Here is a 13092-nt window from a genome sequence, read left to right as displayed (position 1 = left end):
TCCCTTCCCTGATGCCCCCTTGGGTAGAATGATCCGTTCCCTGATGCCCCCTTTGATAGACATACCGCTATGGGAGTGGGCTCTATATCTTACTGCCATGTTGTATTATGAGTGTGGATTTTAATGGGTTTTAATTGGGGTTTTATTCTGCAACCTGCGACGGGCCAGCTTGCTGGGAGTGGCGGGAAATAAGTCTAAAAATAAATGAATGAATAAATAAATAAAACCATCCCCATGTATTTACATGCCAAATGCCCCCTGCTGGAAGGCGCTGGGATGGCACCTTCAGTGCTGTGCAAGAATTCCACTTGCTAGGCAGACCCAACAGCCAAAAGGACCGGATAAAGACTAGCTGGCTTCCCTCTGCTGATCCTAGAGGCACCTGCAAGACTAATGGTCACTGCAGCAAGAGCTTCCCGGGAGTCAGTGCTCACTTCTTCAGATGTTGGTAGGAGGAAATCATTGTCCATATTTTTGTAGGGAAAACTGCAGAACAAGAGAAGAGGTCTGAGAAGCACTTGGGGGGCAAAGGAGAGGCAGTGGTGTGAGTCCCGGGATAAATCTTTCAAGGGTTTTAGCTACCTGAAACCCTTCAGCTTAAGAGCAGGGGTGTCACAGTGTCTGGGGAAAGACATGAAATGAAGCGGACTTCAGTCTGAGAATGATCAAACCCACTTGAATCTAACTTCTGCAGACTGTTCACTGTCAGAGTCACAATTTAGGATCTCCAGCATGGCACGTGTAGGGATCAGACTAGGATCTGGGAGACCCAGGTTCAAATCCCCTCCACCCCTTATAGATTTGTTGAGAAAATAAAAAAGCAAGAGGGAGAAAAACGGGGGTATAAAAAGTCACCCGTCTTCTTGTGCAAGATGGCATGGCCGACTAAGCGTTCCAGTGGCTGTGCGCCAGGAAAATGGGAGAATCTCAAATAGCCCATTTAAGACTTCAAGACCCGCCTCACTCTAGAAATAGGGTAATCTTTGCATAATCCTCTCTGTCAGATCAGCATGACAGACCACACATGCTTACACCACCTCTGTGGAGAAATGAAGACAGACAGACGTAATCCTAATAGGTTTAGAGAAAATATTCCTCACACCCAATTGCCACAACGCGATGCACAGCCAGCTCCTCAATTAAAAGCACTTTGCGCTTTGTATGGCACATTAAAAACAGAAAGGGCACACCATCCCACAACTGTGCCCAGGGGAACATGGAAAGGATGGGCAGCAATCGACCACAGCTCAGGAGAAGAGAGCCCTGGAATATCTAAGATCACAGCCCTATCTGCAGAAGGAAAGCTACAAGTCCTAATTCACCTATCTCCACAATGCATGAACTTGGCAATCGCAGTGAGCTCTGTGCATGCTCAGAGACTCTTCTTGAGCCAGCAAGGCACTGAAAAAAGTCCCGAGCTCTGCTGGATAAGCTCAGGGGAAATTAAAGACCTGGAAGCTAAACCACCATACAAGGGGGGTGGGGGAGATTGTTGCACGATAGCCTCTACCAGAGCTGCCTTTTATATGAGCTAGCATTTATCTTAAAGAACAGCGTCCTCCCGCCCCTGTGCATCAAATGGGAGGGGGTCTGAGCATGCATTCAAATCAAGCCCTGGAGCGAGCACATGTGTTTTTTTCTGCAAAAAGCTGGCAGATCTCTGTATGCTGCGCTTCAGGGAGGGCACGTGAGGGAAGTCCCTGGCACAGAGTCTCCAGTCTGAAGGGCACAGCTGTTGCCCCTGATAAGAGTCTGCCAGCCCCACTGCCTGGATTTGCCCAAGTTGGGAGCCGCCACCCAGCAAGGGGGCGGAGACAGCCTCTTGTGGGTGGCGACCCTTTCAGAGCAGTCAGATGGCGTGCATCCTCCCCAACCCACACCGAATTTTCTAGAACTTCTGCAGACGGATTAGGAGATTGCAGCCAGGGGATCCAAACGCTGCAGCAGGCAGGCCAACAGATGCACCCCCTCCCTGCATTCATCCAGGCTCTCCAATGTCCGCAGGGCTGACCCCCCCCCCCAACGGACCAAAGCCTCACTGCCTGCCCAAATCTAAAAAGAGGCATTCTGCACCCCTCTGCTCTCCCTTACGTTCTAGCACCCCTGGTGGCAACAGGGAAATGGCAGAAGTCCCTCTTTGCTCCAGAACTTTCTAGAATGCAAGAGTTCATCTCTCGGATATGTGACAGGGGTGGGCTGCCTCTGAACATAGTGTTCCCACGCTTACCAACTTATATCAGACAACGTAAAAAAGGAGGCTGTTTTGGTCCTTGCAGCTATCTGGAAGGTTCCAATGCTCAGCCCCAGAAAAGAGTTTCGAAATTACTGTCTTTCTTAGGGGTGGGGAGGACAGCTAAACAAAACCCACCCCTTATTTTTGAGCGCTGTTTTAAGGCCGAAATAAAGGATTCCCCCTTCATAATGCTGTTAGAAAGAGATTTGGGTCCTTCCCCCCCCCCTTCTGAACATTAGGGGGCGGGGGAACTGAATATTAGCCACTATTTCGGTCCAGAGAATCAAACTCTGCTACCCCCAACCAATCCTAAGGGGGGGGGGAGGACATCCAACTAGACAGCCCCCGCTTGAATGAAACAGAACTGGATCACTCCCCCAGAAAAGCTTGATCCAAGCACTGCAAGGGATCCTTCCATCCCTTTGAACTATACTACCCCCCCCCCCCAATTGCTAACTTTTTATCCAGATATAAGCAACAGCTCGAGGGCAGAGATTGGGCCATTCATGCACAGCAAAGCGCTCTGGAAAGCACAAGAGCCGAGAGGGGTTGCGGTCAGTTGGCCACCCTGCCTGGACGCGCCTCCCTTTGGCATCCCGACTGACAGTCGGGCGAGAGTGGAAAGGAGTCTCCGCTCTCCGCGGGACTCGTCGATCTGCCGGCGACTGGGTGCTCGGGGCCAGCTTCCCCTCCTTGGGGCGGCGTGGAGGAAAGCAGGCAGGGACCTAGAAGCAAAGCAAGCCCCGCCAACGCACGCTCGCCCTGCGCAGCCCACTTGCTTTGGATCGGACTGCGCGTTTTGAGAAGGCGCTCCTAGTATTCCAGAACACAGGGCACTGCCCACCCCCTTCCGCGCAATTTATTGCCACCAGAGCAGCCGCGGCAGTCCTTCCGTCGAAACGGTGGCTTGTTTGCCAAGGCAAGAGGTCCCGGGACTGAAATTCACCCGGTAAAGCTTCGGAGGGGCGAATAGCGCCCCGTTCCAAGTGCCGCTTGTCAAAAGCCCTCTGCAGTGTGCTCAGAGACACTCTCGGCGAGTCGCAGTCCCGTCCAGAGCCCTTCGGCGTTGCAAAGTGGGTTTAAGCGCAATTTACTCGCCCCTCTCCCCATTCACAGCCCCATTCACGGTTCCAGGCGCCAAACAAAATCCGAACTGCCGACATCAGCATAAACACTGAACCCAGGGGGATCGACACCCGCGCCGTTCCTCCTCCTGATCCGGAGCCAGCCTCTCCCCGTCTAAACGCCAAAACAGCAGGGTCTGCAAAGAACGACGCCACGACAGGAGCGACTCCGGATTCAGATTGCACGTCTTGATTTTCCTTCTCCGCCCGCCGCCGCGCATCGTACCTCTTTCGCTTGGCAATCGCCTCTTTCTCTATGTTGCGCTGCGCCAAAGGAAAAGCCCGCGTCTTCCCCGCGCTTGAAAGCCGCTCGTCTGAACCGTGCACGCGTGTTCCCCAAACCTGCTGCTCGCTCGCGCCTCTCCCGGGTTTTTATAAACTACCCGCCCCGCCCCTTCTGGTTGGTGCATTCCCCCACCCCACGGGGGCTCTGACACTTTACAGAAGCTTCTCGATTTGGCTGGGCTCGAGCGACCAATCCGGCTCCGGATTAGCGGTGTCAATCAGACGCGGAGGGGGTGGAGTGATTCGAATTGCGGGCGGGGTTGCCGCCACTCGCCCCACCCAGGAATGGGGGGGGGGGGTGCGAACCGAGCCGGGTTCCGAACTTTCAAGAAAGAACCGAGGGGGGGGGGGGGGAGAAGAGTGCCACGATCCTTTGCCCATTTACACCGCACTCGGCGCGACATCCGATCTCGCAGAGATGCCTGCGGGGCCGTGTCCCTAAACTGTGACTTCAGTGTCTAATTTTACTCGGCTCGGGGGAGTATTTTTGGCCAGAACGGTGGATGGGGCACCAAAGGACAGGAGAGAGGACAAGCGCTGGGCTGGGAAAGATGAAGCTTGTCCGAAGTTTTTTTTTTGGGGGGGGGACGGGGTGAAATTGAATTGATTTCTTTTTAAGGAAAGGGGCATCTGGCACAATTGGAAATTACAGGATTTACTGAAATGCAAAACTAACCCCCCCCCCCCTTAAATTTGTATGCAAGTGTAGGTCCAATAAATTGTGTAAATCATTTTAAGGGGCTCCCCTGACCGGGATTCTTCCTTCCAATTAAATATTGTTATTGATTTTTTTTATTCAGACACAGGGTGTGGTACAGGGTTGCAGTAAAGCCTCTGCCCCAAGCAGGATTTAACTAGGGCTGTGATTCCAAAGCCGTATTCCTGGAAGGAAGCCCCCAGAATAATAATAAAATTTTATTTTTAAATGGCTGTTAAGACAGGGCAGGTAACAGCATATATCAAAACAATAAAATAACAATAGCTGTCCTATTAAAACATACTACAACCAGATTAATTTAAAACCACCTTTAATTTCCCAGGGGGGGGAGGTGATGCAGATGTCAAGTAAGGCTGTCTTTCTGGCTTCAGTGTAGGTCTGGCAGAACAGCTCTGTTTTATAGGCCCTGCGGAATTGTCCCAATTCTCCAGGGAGAACTTACCACCTGGCCCTGGTTGAGGTTACTTTGACATCCTTGGGAATTACTTCTGAGAAAACCTCTTCAGGATTGCTCCCTAGGAGATTAGGGAAGGGAGGGAATTTAGGCAGGGAATTAGAAGGAACAAGTGAAGCGGGGATTATATATATATATATAAATATAATAAATAAATAAAGAGAGTGCCGTTGAGCATGTGCAAAGTGCTTGTCCTTTGTTACCAGATTATTTATTTATTTACTTCCCACCACCATCAGGGATCGTCTCGCAGTGGGTTACAATTATAAAATATAAAACCCCACAAAGATTAATAGTTTAAAAGTTAAAAAAAACAACCAAAAACTGGCAGTGAAAAAGAAAGAGGACAAAACAACGAGAAACCCCCATCCCTTCCCTTCCCTCCCACCCTCCCTCCTACCCAGTGCCTCAAAGAAAGTCCCGGGGCGTCGACTGTTCCAGTATAGGTTGTAACAGTTCTTATGTGCTGCAGGGCCCCTAGATCACCCATGCCTTGGCCTCAACCAAAGACCTGGTGGAAGAGCCCCCTCTTGAAGGCCCTGTGGAACCACAATAGTTTCTGCAGAGCCATCAGATTTTCCAGGAGCTCATTCCACCAGGATGGATCCAGGACCGAAAAGTCCCTGGCCCTAATTGAGGGCAAACTAGCCTCACATGGGCTGGGACACACCAACAAATTAGTACCTGCACAACGCAAGGTCCCGAGGGAAGCAGAAGTGTCAAGTTTTTCCAGTTTCCCAGAAAACAGTTTTTGACGTAGTGCAAAAGATATGTTTATTCTAAAGCAACCAAGTTAACCTGACAAGTACCTTGTCGGAACTGGGGTAGATAAAAAAACAGGCACAACGTATAACCACCTCACCTGCACCCCATCCCGTGAGAACCCATGCCACGTGGGAAACCTTCTAAGGGACCAGGCATTGCAGATAGTGAGGTGCCCAAGGCCCTGGCACTGCATTCCGGAGGTAGGAAAGATGGATGGAGGGGAAGGTGTGAAAGCAAAAGGCAGGAGAGGAAACAGGCCACAATAAACCCACTAGATCTACAAATCAAACAGAACCACAACTGTTGTGCCATTCTGTATAGCATTCTGACATCATTGCAATAGGTGGTCGGTCCCTCAGGTATGTGGGTCCCAGAGCGCAGGGGGCCTTAAAGGATTATACAGCTAGTCCAGCATCCTATTTCCCACAGTAGACAACCAAAAAGTCCACAGAAATTAATCTCCCCCATGTGCTCACCAACCAATTGCATTCAGTTTTATACTGCTGCTGAACATGGAAGCTGCATTTAGTCATTCTTGCCCTGACAAGAGCAAGACTGCTGAGGAGGATGAGGAGAAGGGAAGTTGGGTTGCCAAGCTCTTTCTGAGCCTTTGCTTCTGTGCCTTTAACAACTGGGTCTGTGGACACCAGTCACTGCCTGAACTTAGCTCCCTGATCTGCAAGTAAAATCCCCGGGGTGGATTTCCTCAGATCAGAGTATGACTAAACCAGATTTTCTGCTAATCAGTTGGCAGCCTTGCCTCTGCAACTCAATGGCATAAGCCATAAGCCTGCATTTCACACTGACTTCCTAGTTATTTAATTTTTAAAAACAGTCAGGGAAAGGACCTGGACCTGTTTCAGAGGATACCTTCCTAATGGGCCTTCCTCTCAATTTTTACAGCCCTGAGGTCTAGCACAGTGCTTGGTGCTCTCAGTGGGAGCAAGGATTTTAGCAGAGAAAACTTTCCGCCTCTCTAATAGCCCCTTTATTGCTTTCCTTTAAGATTCAGGACTGCAATCTCCGTTAAGGGCAGTAATGGGTTTGCAAGGAGGGGGGAATAGTTGGCAGGGGCTCTGAGAATGCTGCGGCAGCAGTGCATTTCAACCGGTAATTTTCCACCCTGTGAGCCTTCCTTTCTCCTTGCCCAAGGCTGTGCTTTCTCTGAAGCAACATAAAGGAGAATCTTGGAGGAGAAGATTCTGGGCTGCTCTTTTTGCAAGAAAATACGCACCAGACCAAACCAAAGCGAGTGTGGCATTTTGCTCCCGGTGTGAAACAAATGGTGTGGGTGTGCTTTGTATTGAAAAGTCCTGGCCTCAAAGTTTGGGGTGGGGGACAAAGTGGCAATATAACTTAGCTCTTGAGTCTCCCCCCCTTACACTACAGCCTTGTTTTCATATGTTGCCCAATGTGGGAATAGACTTCACACTATGAGTGAAGCAAAAACAAGGACAAACTTCTATGGAGTCTTTTATAATGAAGAAGAATTAAAGAAGTGTGTACAAACTGCAGCCAGAACCAGGGTAGGGCATTCCACCTCCTCAGAAATGGCATGAGAGGGGTGTAGTATTGAAGGTATCTACAGTTGCCAACTGACCCCACAAAACATATCTTGCCCCTTTATAGAAGCTAAATATATCATTTACCACCATGCTTTAGTTACCTGTATCCACACATAAGGGAAACACAACATTTTCCTTCTGGCCAGCTGGCAACTCTAGCAGTCACGTTTAAGATGATTAATGCTTAGTCACCTGGGGAAAATGTTTGGGCCCAGTTTGGGCCCACACTACTCTAGTCGTCCACTAACTTGCGCAAGGGTCACTAGCTCGATGACCCATGGGTCCCTGGCACCACTGTTTTAGAAAGTGAGCGGGGCTATTGTCCAGGAAGCCTTCTGATTGGCTAGGCAGATTTTTAAAACTGTTGCTTTGACAGCCCCTTACTATCACAGATACTAGGATATTTGCCTTGTGATTGAAGGCAAGCTGCGGCATCCATTTGGTGCCTAGCTCCACCTCCTGCAGTCGCCATTTTATGTCCTTAACCCACCATTCTGTCTTAGAATCCCAAAGGTGCACATGAGCTCAAAATACATTTGGGACCTCTAAAATAGGGAATTATTTATGGCTACTTTTGGGGGGGGAACCTGTCATGACCCTCACCACTACTCATTTTTCTCCCACTCTTTATCCCCCTCATATGGGCTTAAAAACATTGGGGGCCTCAAAAATAGGGAAATATTTACAGTTGCTCTGGGTAATAAAAAAAAAAGTCATCTATCAACCCAATTTTTCGTCCACTCTTTATCCGACCACACACAGGGACAGCATGGTGGGTTAGGTTAGGGTGACAGACTTTTCCTTCTGTGGGGGGCTAGAGCCTCAACAGGAAAGAATTAAAACCTTTCCCAAATGTTTACTTAAGGAGGAGGTTTTGGCATGGTTCCTTTACCTTCCCTCCTTTGAATAATTGGTAGAGAAGGCCCAGAGCAGGAAAGCTGCTAATTCTTTTGCAGGCCCACGCAGGGAAAGAACTCCAGGACAGCAGCATAAGCCAGAATCAGCCGCCATTCACTTCTATAATTTAAAAGTTTGGACTTTCTTTCCCTGTGCCACTAAGCATTGTTTGCTAGGACGGGGTCTGTTCTGAGTCACTGAAGAGTCTATTTTCATTAATGTTGTGTTCATAGCTATAGTGATTTAGTTTTACATCTAGTTGAGAGATGCAAGTGTGTAGCCGTGTTGGTTTGAAATGGCAGAACAAAATTTGAGTCCAATGGTGCCTTTTAGATCAATAGTTTTATTCTAGGTGTGAGCTTTCATTTGCATGCACATTTCCTCAATGAAACAGGCATCATCAGAGTGCAAACATGAGAGTAAATTAGCAAACAGCGGTAAATTGGTAAATAGATGGATGGCGTTAGCAATGGATGTCTTTTGATTACTTCTGTTCACATCTTGGAAAGTGCCTGCCATTAATCACTAACTTTTTTATTCCCAATAAAATCAGAGTCCAGTAGCACCTTTAAGACCAACAAAGATTTATTCAAGGCGTGAGCTTTCGAGTGCAAGCACTCTTCCTCAGACTAACTTGCACTAGAAAGCTCACACCTTGAATAAATCTTTGTTGGTCTTAAAGGTGCTACTGGACTGATTTTATTGTGCTACTTCAGACCAACACGGCTACCCATTTGAATCTTTTTTATTCCCCTTATGTTTTTGTGAAAGGCAATTGAACCCGAAGGAGTAATGAACTCAATTCTAGTAAGGCATTATTAAATGGCGACAAAAGTCTTCATTATGCTACATATTTGTCGGATATCTTCATGATGCTGTTTACTAATTCACTCTATTTGCACTCTGATGGTTTCTATTTCATTGTCTATTTCTCTTCATACACGCACAGAAAATGCAAACCTAAAATAATTCATTGTTGGTCTTAAAGGTGCCCCTGGACTCAAATTTTGTCCATTTAGTTGTGGGGTTCTGGGGCTTATGAGAAATATACTGTCATATTGAAAACTATTTAATTTTTGAAGCAATTTCACATCCTATCAAGGCAAAACTCAGATTTTGACAGCTTCTGGTGGGGATTCAAAGCTACCTGGCTTTTTTCTGGATTTTGGCACGCAAGAGCGAGCGCTGACTTGCAGCGCGCGATTCTGTTCTACAGGGCCGCTCCGGAATGGCTGGGCGGCTAATCAATCTAACCAATGAGCCCGCCTTCCGTTGCAAAGTCGCGCCAAACTCCGCACCCGCCCGCCTGCCCGCCTTCTGGAGCTTTCCGATCCTCGCTCCTTCAGCAGTCATCAGTCAAACGGCTCATCCACGCGAAGCCGCCAATGAGAGAGAGGGAAAGAGAGAGAGTCGGCTGCCGCTCTCCCAATGACGAGGGAATTCCCGCCTCTCCAAGGGGCCCGCCCACACAGCGATCTGAGCGTTGTCACGTAGCTGCCTTTGCTTAGTACAGGCGCCTCCCGCGGGGGCCTGGTAACCATGGTAACCCCAGGTCTAGTGATAGGGTGGCTGACTCGGCGTTGTAAAATAAATAAATAAATGATAATCCCGCCTTTATTTGCAGATATTAACATCAAATGTGTTTGTAAAAAGCTCACCGGCTTGGCAAAGGATTGCTGGGCTAAGCAATCCTTGCAGAGGAGGGCAGGAACTGGGGGAGGAGAGGGATTTCAATGGAGCAGGGGTAGTCAAACTGCGGCCCTCCAGATGTCCATGGACTACAATTCCCAGGAGCCCCTGCCAGCGTTTGCTGGCAGGGGCTCCTGGGAATTGTAGTCCATGGACATCTGGAGGGCCGCAGTTTGACTACTCCTGCATGGAGTATAATTCCATAGTCCTTCCAAAGTGGCCATTTTCTCCAGGTGGCTTGATCTGCAACGCCTGGATATCAGTTGCAATTCTAGGAGCTCTTTGGTCACCACCTGAAGGCTACACTGATAAGAAAAAAAAAACGAACCCAAGGTTGTACCTTTATTTTTCCACAGCCGTTAATGTTAGTAAACAGATTTGCCCGAGTGCTCCCAGGTTTTATCAAGGCTTTCCAAAAAACATTTCTTCAGGGACATGTATTCCTTTTATATTGGCTGTCCAAAGGAATGATGGTCCTAGTGCAAATTGTTCTGTCCATGAAACAAATGACAAAAGTTTCAGTAAATGTTGAACAAAATTGTGGAAGTCAGAAAAGTAGGCTCTAACCTACTGTTTTCCAGGTTTTTTTTTCGTATCAGTGTAACTTGGGCACTGGACAGTCTTTGTGTAACCACCTGGAGGTTGGCAACTCTGGCTTCCAGCGTGATGCACACTTGCACATGAGTACTGAATTCCAAGAGATTTATTTAAGGATTCTGTCACGGACAAACTCGTCTCTGCGAATGAATGCCGCTGACAAAATTATGAAAGCAATAAGCAGGTTTATTTCATGATCATGGGAAGATACTTCAGGATCACACCCAAAGATCTTCAAAGTCTGTGTCGTACCACAGCTCATTTTTAAGACAGCCCCGCCCCGCCTAGTCAGCTCCCCCATTGGTTAATTAACCAATGGGTTCACAAGCTTTAACCTATCCGTTTACAATTTTAAATATCCGCTTCCCCAAGAAAAAAAAATCCTCATTTCCCCGAAATGATGTATACATTTGTTCTAAGTTTTACCCCACCCTTTGCTATACTTAATCAGCAAGTAAAGCACTTTTTAAAGCCTGTTTCAGCAATTCTAGTTGGAGTTGCATCCCCCTAAGTCAGCTAAAGTTTAATTTCCCCTTCTCTTCTGTTTGAGATGGCTAAAGCTCATGAACGACTTATCCCCTGCCTCAGGAAATTTCCATTGTCTGTATGCTGTTTAAGCTGTAAAATTTAAGATCTCTGATATTGACTTCAAACTGCATAATCTAAAATTTTCTCTGACAATCCCCAACCCAGTAGTTTGGAAACTTAGTGCAACAATTTTTAGCATTACCAACCTCCAGGTGCAGGCTAGAATTCCCTTGGACTTACACATGAGCTCCAGCAGCCTCTTTCAACCTTTTAATTATGAAGATCCCCTGAAATAATTTTTCAGGCTTCAAGGAAGTGATGTCAGCTGTCCAACACCTTCCTACTGCACCCCTGGAAGTGACATTTCACAGGAAGTGACATCACCACATGCATTAACAGGCAGGTTTGAGAAAAACTGGGGGGGGGGGGAAGAGACAGAAGGTAGGGTTGTACGTGGCAGCATCCAAACCAGACATTTAAAGCTGTCCAGGGGGTGGCAGGGAGGCTGGCCAGCTGACATCACTTCCTGGTAACTCAAAGCCTGAAAATATATTTCAGTGGTACTTCCACAGTCGAAAGCTTGAAAATGGCTGGAGTACAGAGATTAATTCCTCTGAAGGAAATGACCGGTTCAGAAGGTGGCCTTTATGGTATACCATGGACTCTTAGGGCAGCCTTTCTCAATTTTTTTACCATTGAGAAACCCCAGAAACATGCTTCAGGCTTCAAGAAATCCCAGAAGGGGTGTGATCATGCATAATATGGTTGGGAATCACAGCTATGTACATGCCTACCGAGTCCCCCTCTTCCTTCCAACTCCTTCCAGGCCCATGAGCGGCCATTTTGGGAGGGGAGGGCAGGTCAACATGACCAAATATTGTCATATCATCCAATGAATTTAGATTTAAAATATATACAATTAACTCCTATGGGAAACCATTCCAGGGCCTTCAAGAAGCTAAGGGGAGAAAAGGAAATTTATCTTAAAGTCTTCCTTCCTTTATCCTGCCTGCCCTGTTTCTCAGTTCTACTATTCTCTGCTGTTTCTGACACTGCAGGTAACCCAGGCTTGTATCCAGCATACGGGGATGCATTCACTTGAAGGGCTGCTCTGGGCATTTTAGCCACTGGTTTTTAACTTTCCAGCAGAGAAATGTCCTCTTAAGCGGTGGTCTCCAACCACCGGGCCGGGAGTGCCACGCATGCTCGTTTGCGGCCACTCATGGTGCAAATGTGCATGCGTGACCTGGCCGCGCATGCACGGGAATGCTGGGCATGCGTGGCATGTGCGGCCAGGCAATCACCCTCCCTGCCGCCGCTGGTCCGCAGCCTGAAAAAGGTTGCGGACCACTGCTCTTAAGGATTCCTTTTCAAAACTCGCCTCTTTCTTTGAAATTAACTCTTTAATCCTAAAGCCACATCATCACATTGTCCCCACGTGTATTTCGCTTGTCAGCACCACTTCCTTCTTCTGCTTCCCACTGGTGATGTTTACGTTGTAACCACCCTTTTTGTTCCGACATGCATCACTTTGCAGTTATTTACATTGCAGCCCTGTTCTTGCCCATACATTTACTTTAGAGAGCTCCATTTGATAGCCCTGTTCCCTGTGGCTGGAGGTAGATTACAGAATAAAGAGAGTGACGTTTTCTTTTAATCATACAGGATAAGGCAGCCTTTCTCAACTTTTTAACTGTTGAAATACCCCTGAAACAGTCTTTAGGCTTTTAGAAGCCCCAGAAGTAGCATGATATTGCAGAATATGGTTGAGAAGCCTAGCTATGTGTACACCCTCCCAGGATTCCCCCCTTCCCTCTCCAGGCCCTTCATTGGCCATTTTGGGAGGTGGGTGAGGGTGGACATGACTACATATACTCATATCAACTGATACATTTTTAAAAAAATGCTAAAATATATAAAAAATTAACTCCTACCCATTCGAGAAACCCTTCCACGGCCATCAAGAAACTCCAAGATTTCACGAAACCCTGGTTGAGAAAGCCTGGCATAAGGCATTCGGTAAAGAATGCAAGAGGACTAAAGGTAAAGTAAAGGTAAATGTATCCCCTGTGCAAGCACTGAGTCATGTCTGACCCTTGGGGTGACACCCTATAGCATTTGCTTGGCAGATTCAATACAGGGTGGTTTGCCATTCCCTTCCCCAGTCATTACCGTTTTACCCCCCAGCAAGCTGGGTACTCATTTTACTGACCTCGGAAGGATGGAAGGCTAACCGG

General features: G+C 47.8%; 1 protein-coding gene across 2 annotated transcripts in view; it reads right to left on the bottom strand.

The window, feature by feature from the left end:
• LOC143837033 (heat shock cognate 71 kDa protein-like) overlaps window positions 1–13092 on the bottom strand; it is a 42339-nt gene that overhangs the window by 13331 nt on the left and 15916 nt on the right. Inside the window, exon 1 of one of the 2 annotated variants that reach the window (XM_077336445.1) lies at window positions 3584–3759. The exons of the other annotated variant lie outside the window; for it this stretch is intronic. The gene's annotated coding sequence lies outside the window, so the exon portion shown is untranslated. Of the gene's footprint in view, window positions 1–3583; window positions 3760–13092 lie in introns of those variants that run through there. 2 annotated transcript variants of the gene reach the window in all.

This window comes from Paroedura picta, chromosome 5 (assembly GCF_049243985.1).
Source record: "Paroedura picta isolate Pp20150507F chromosome 5, Ppicta_v3.0, whole genome shotgun sequence".
Taxonomy (NCBI): Eukaryota; Metazoa; Chordata; class Lepidosauria; order Squamata; family Gekkonidae; genus Paroedura; species Paroedura picta.
This window is presented reverse-complemented; position numbering and strand designations above follow the sequence as displayed.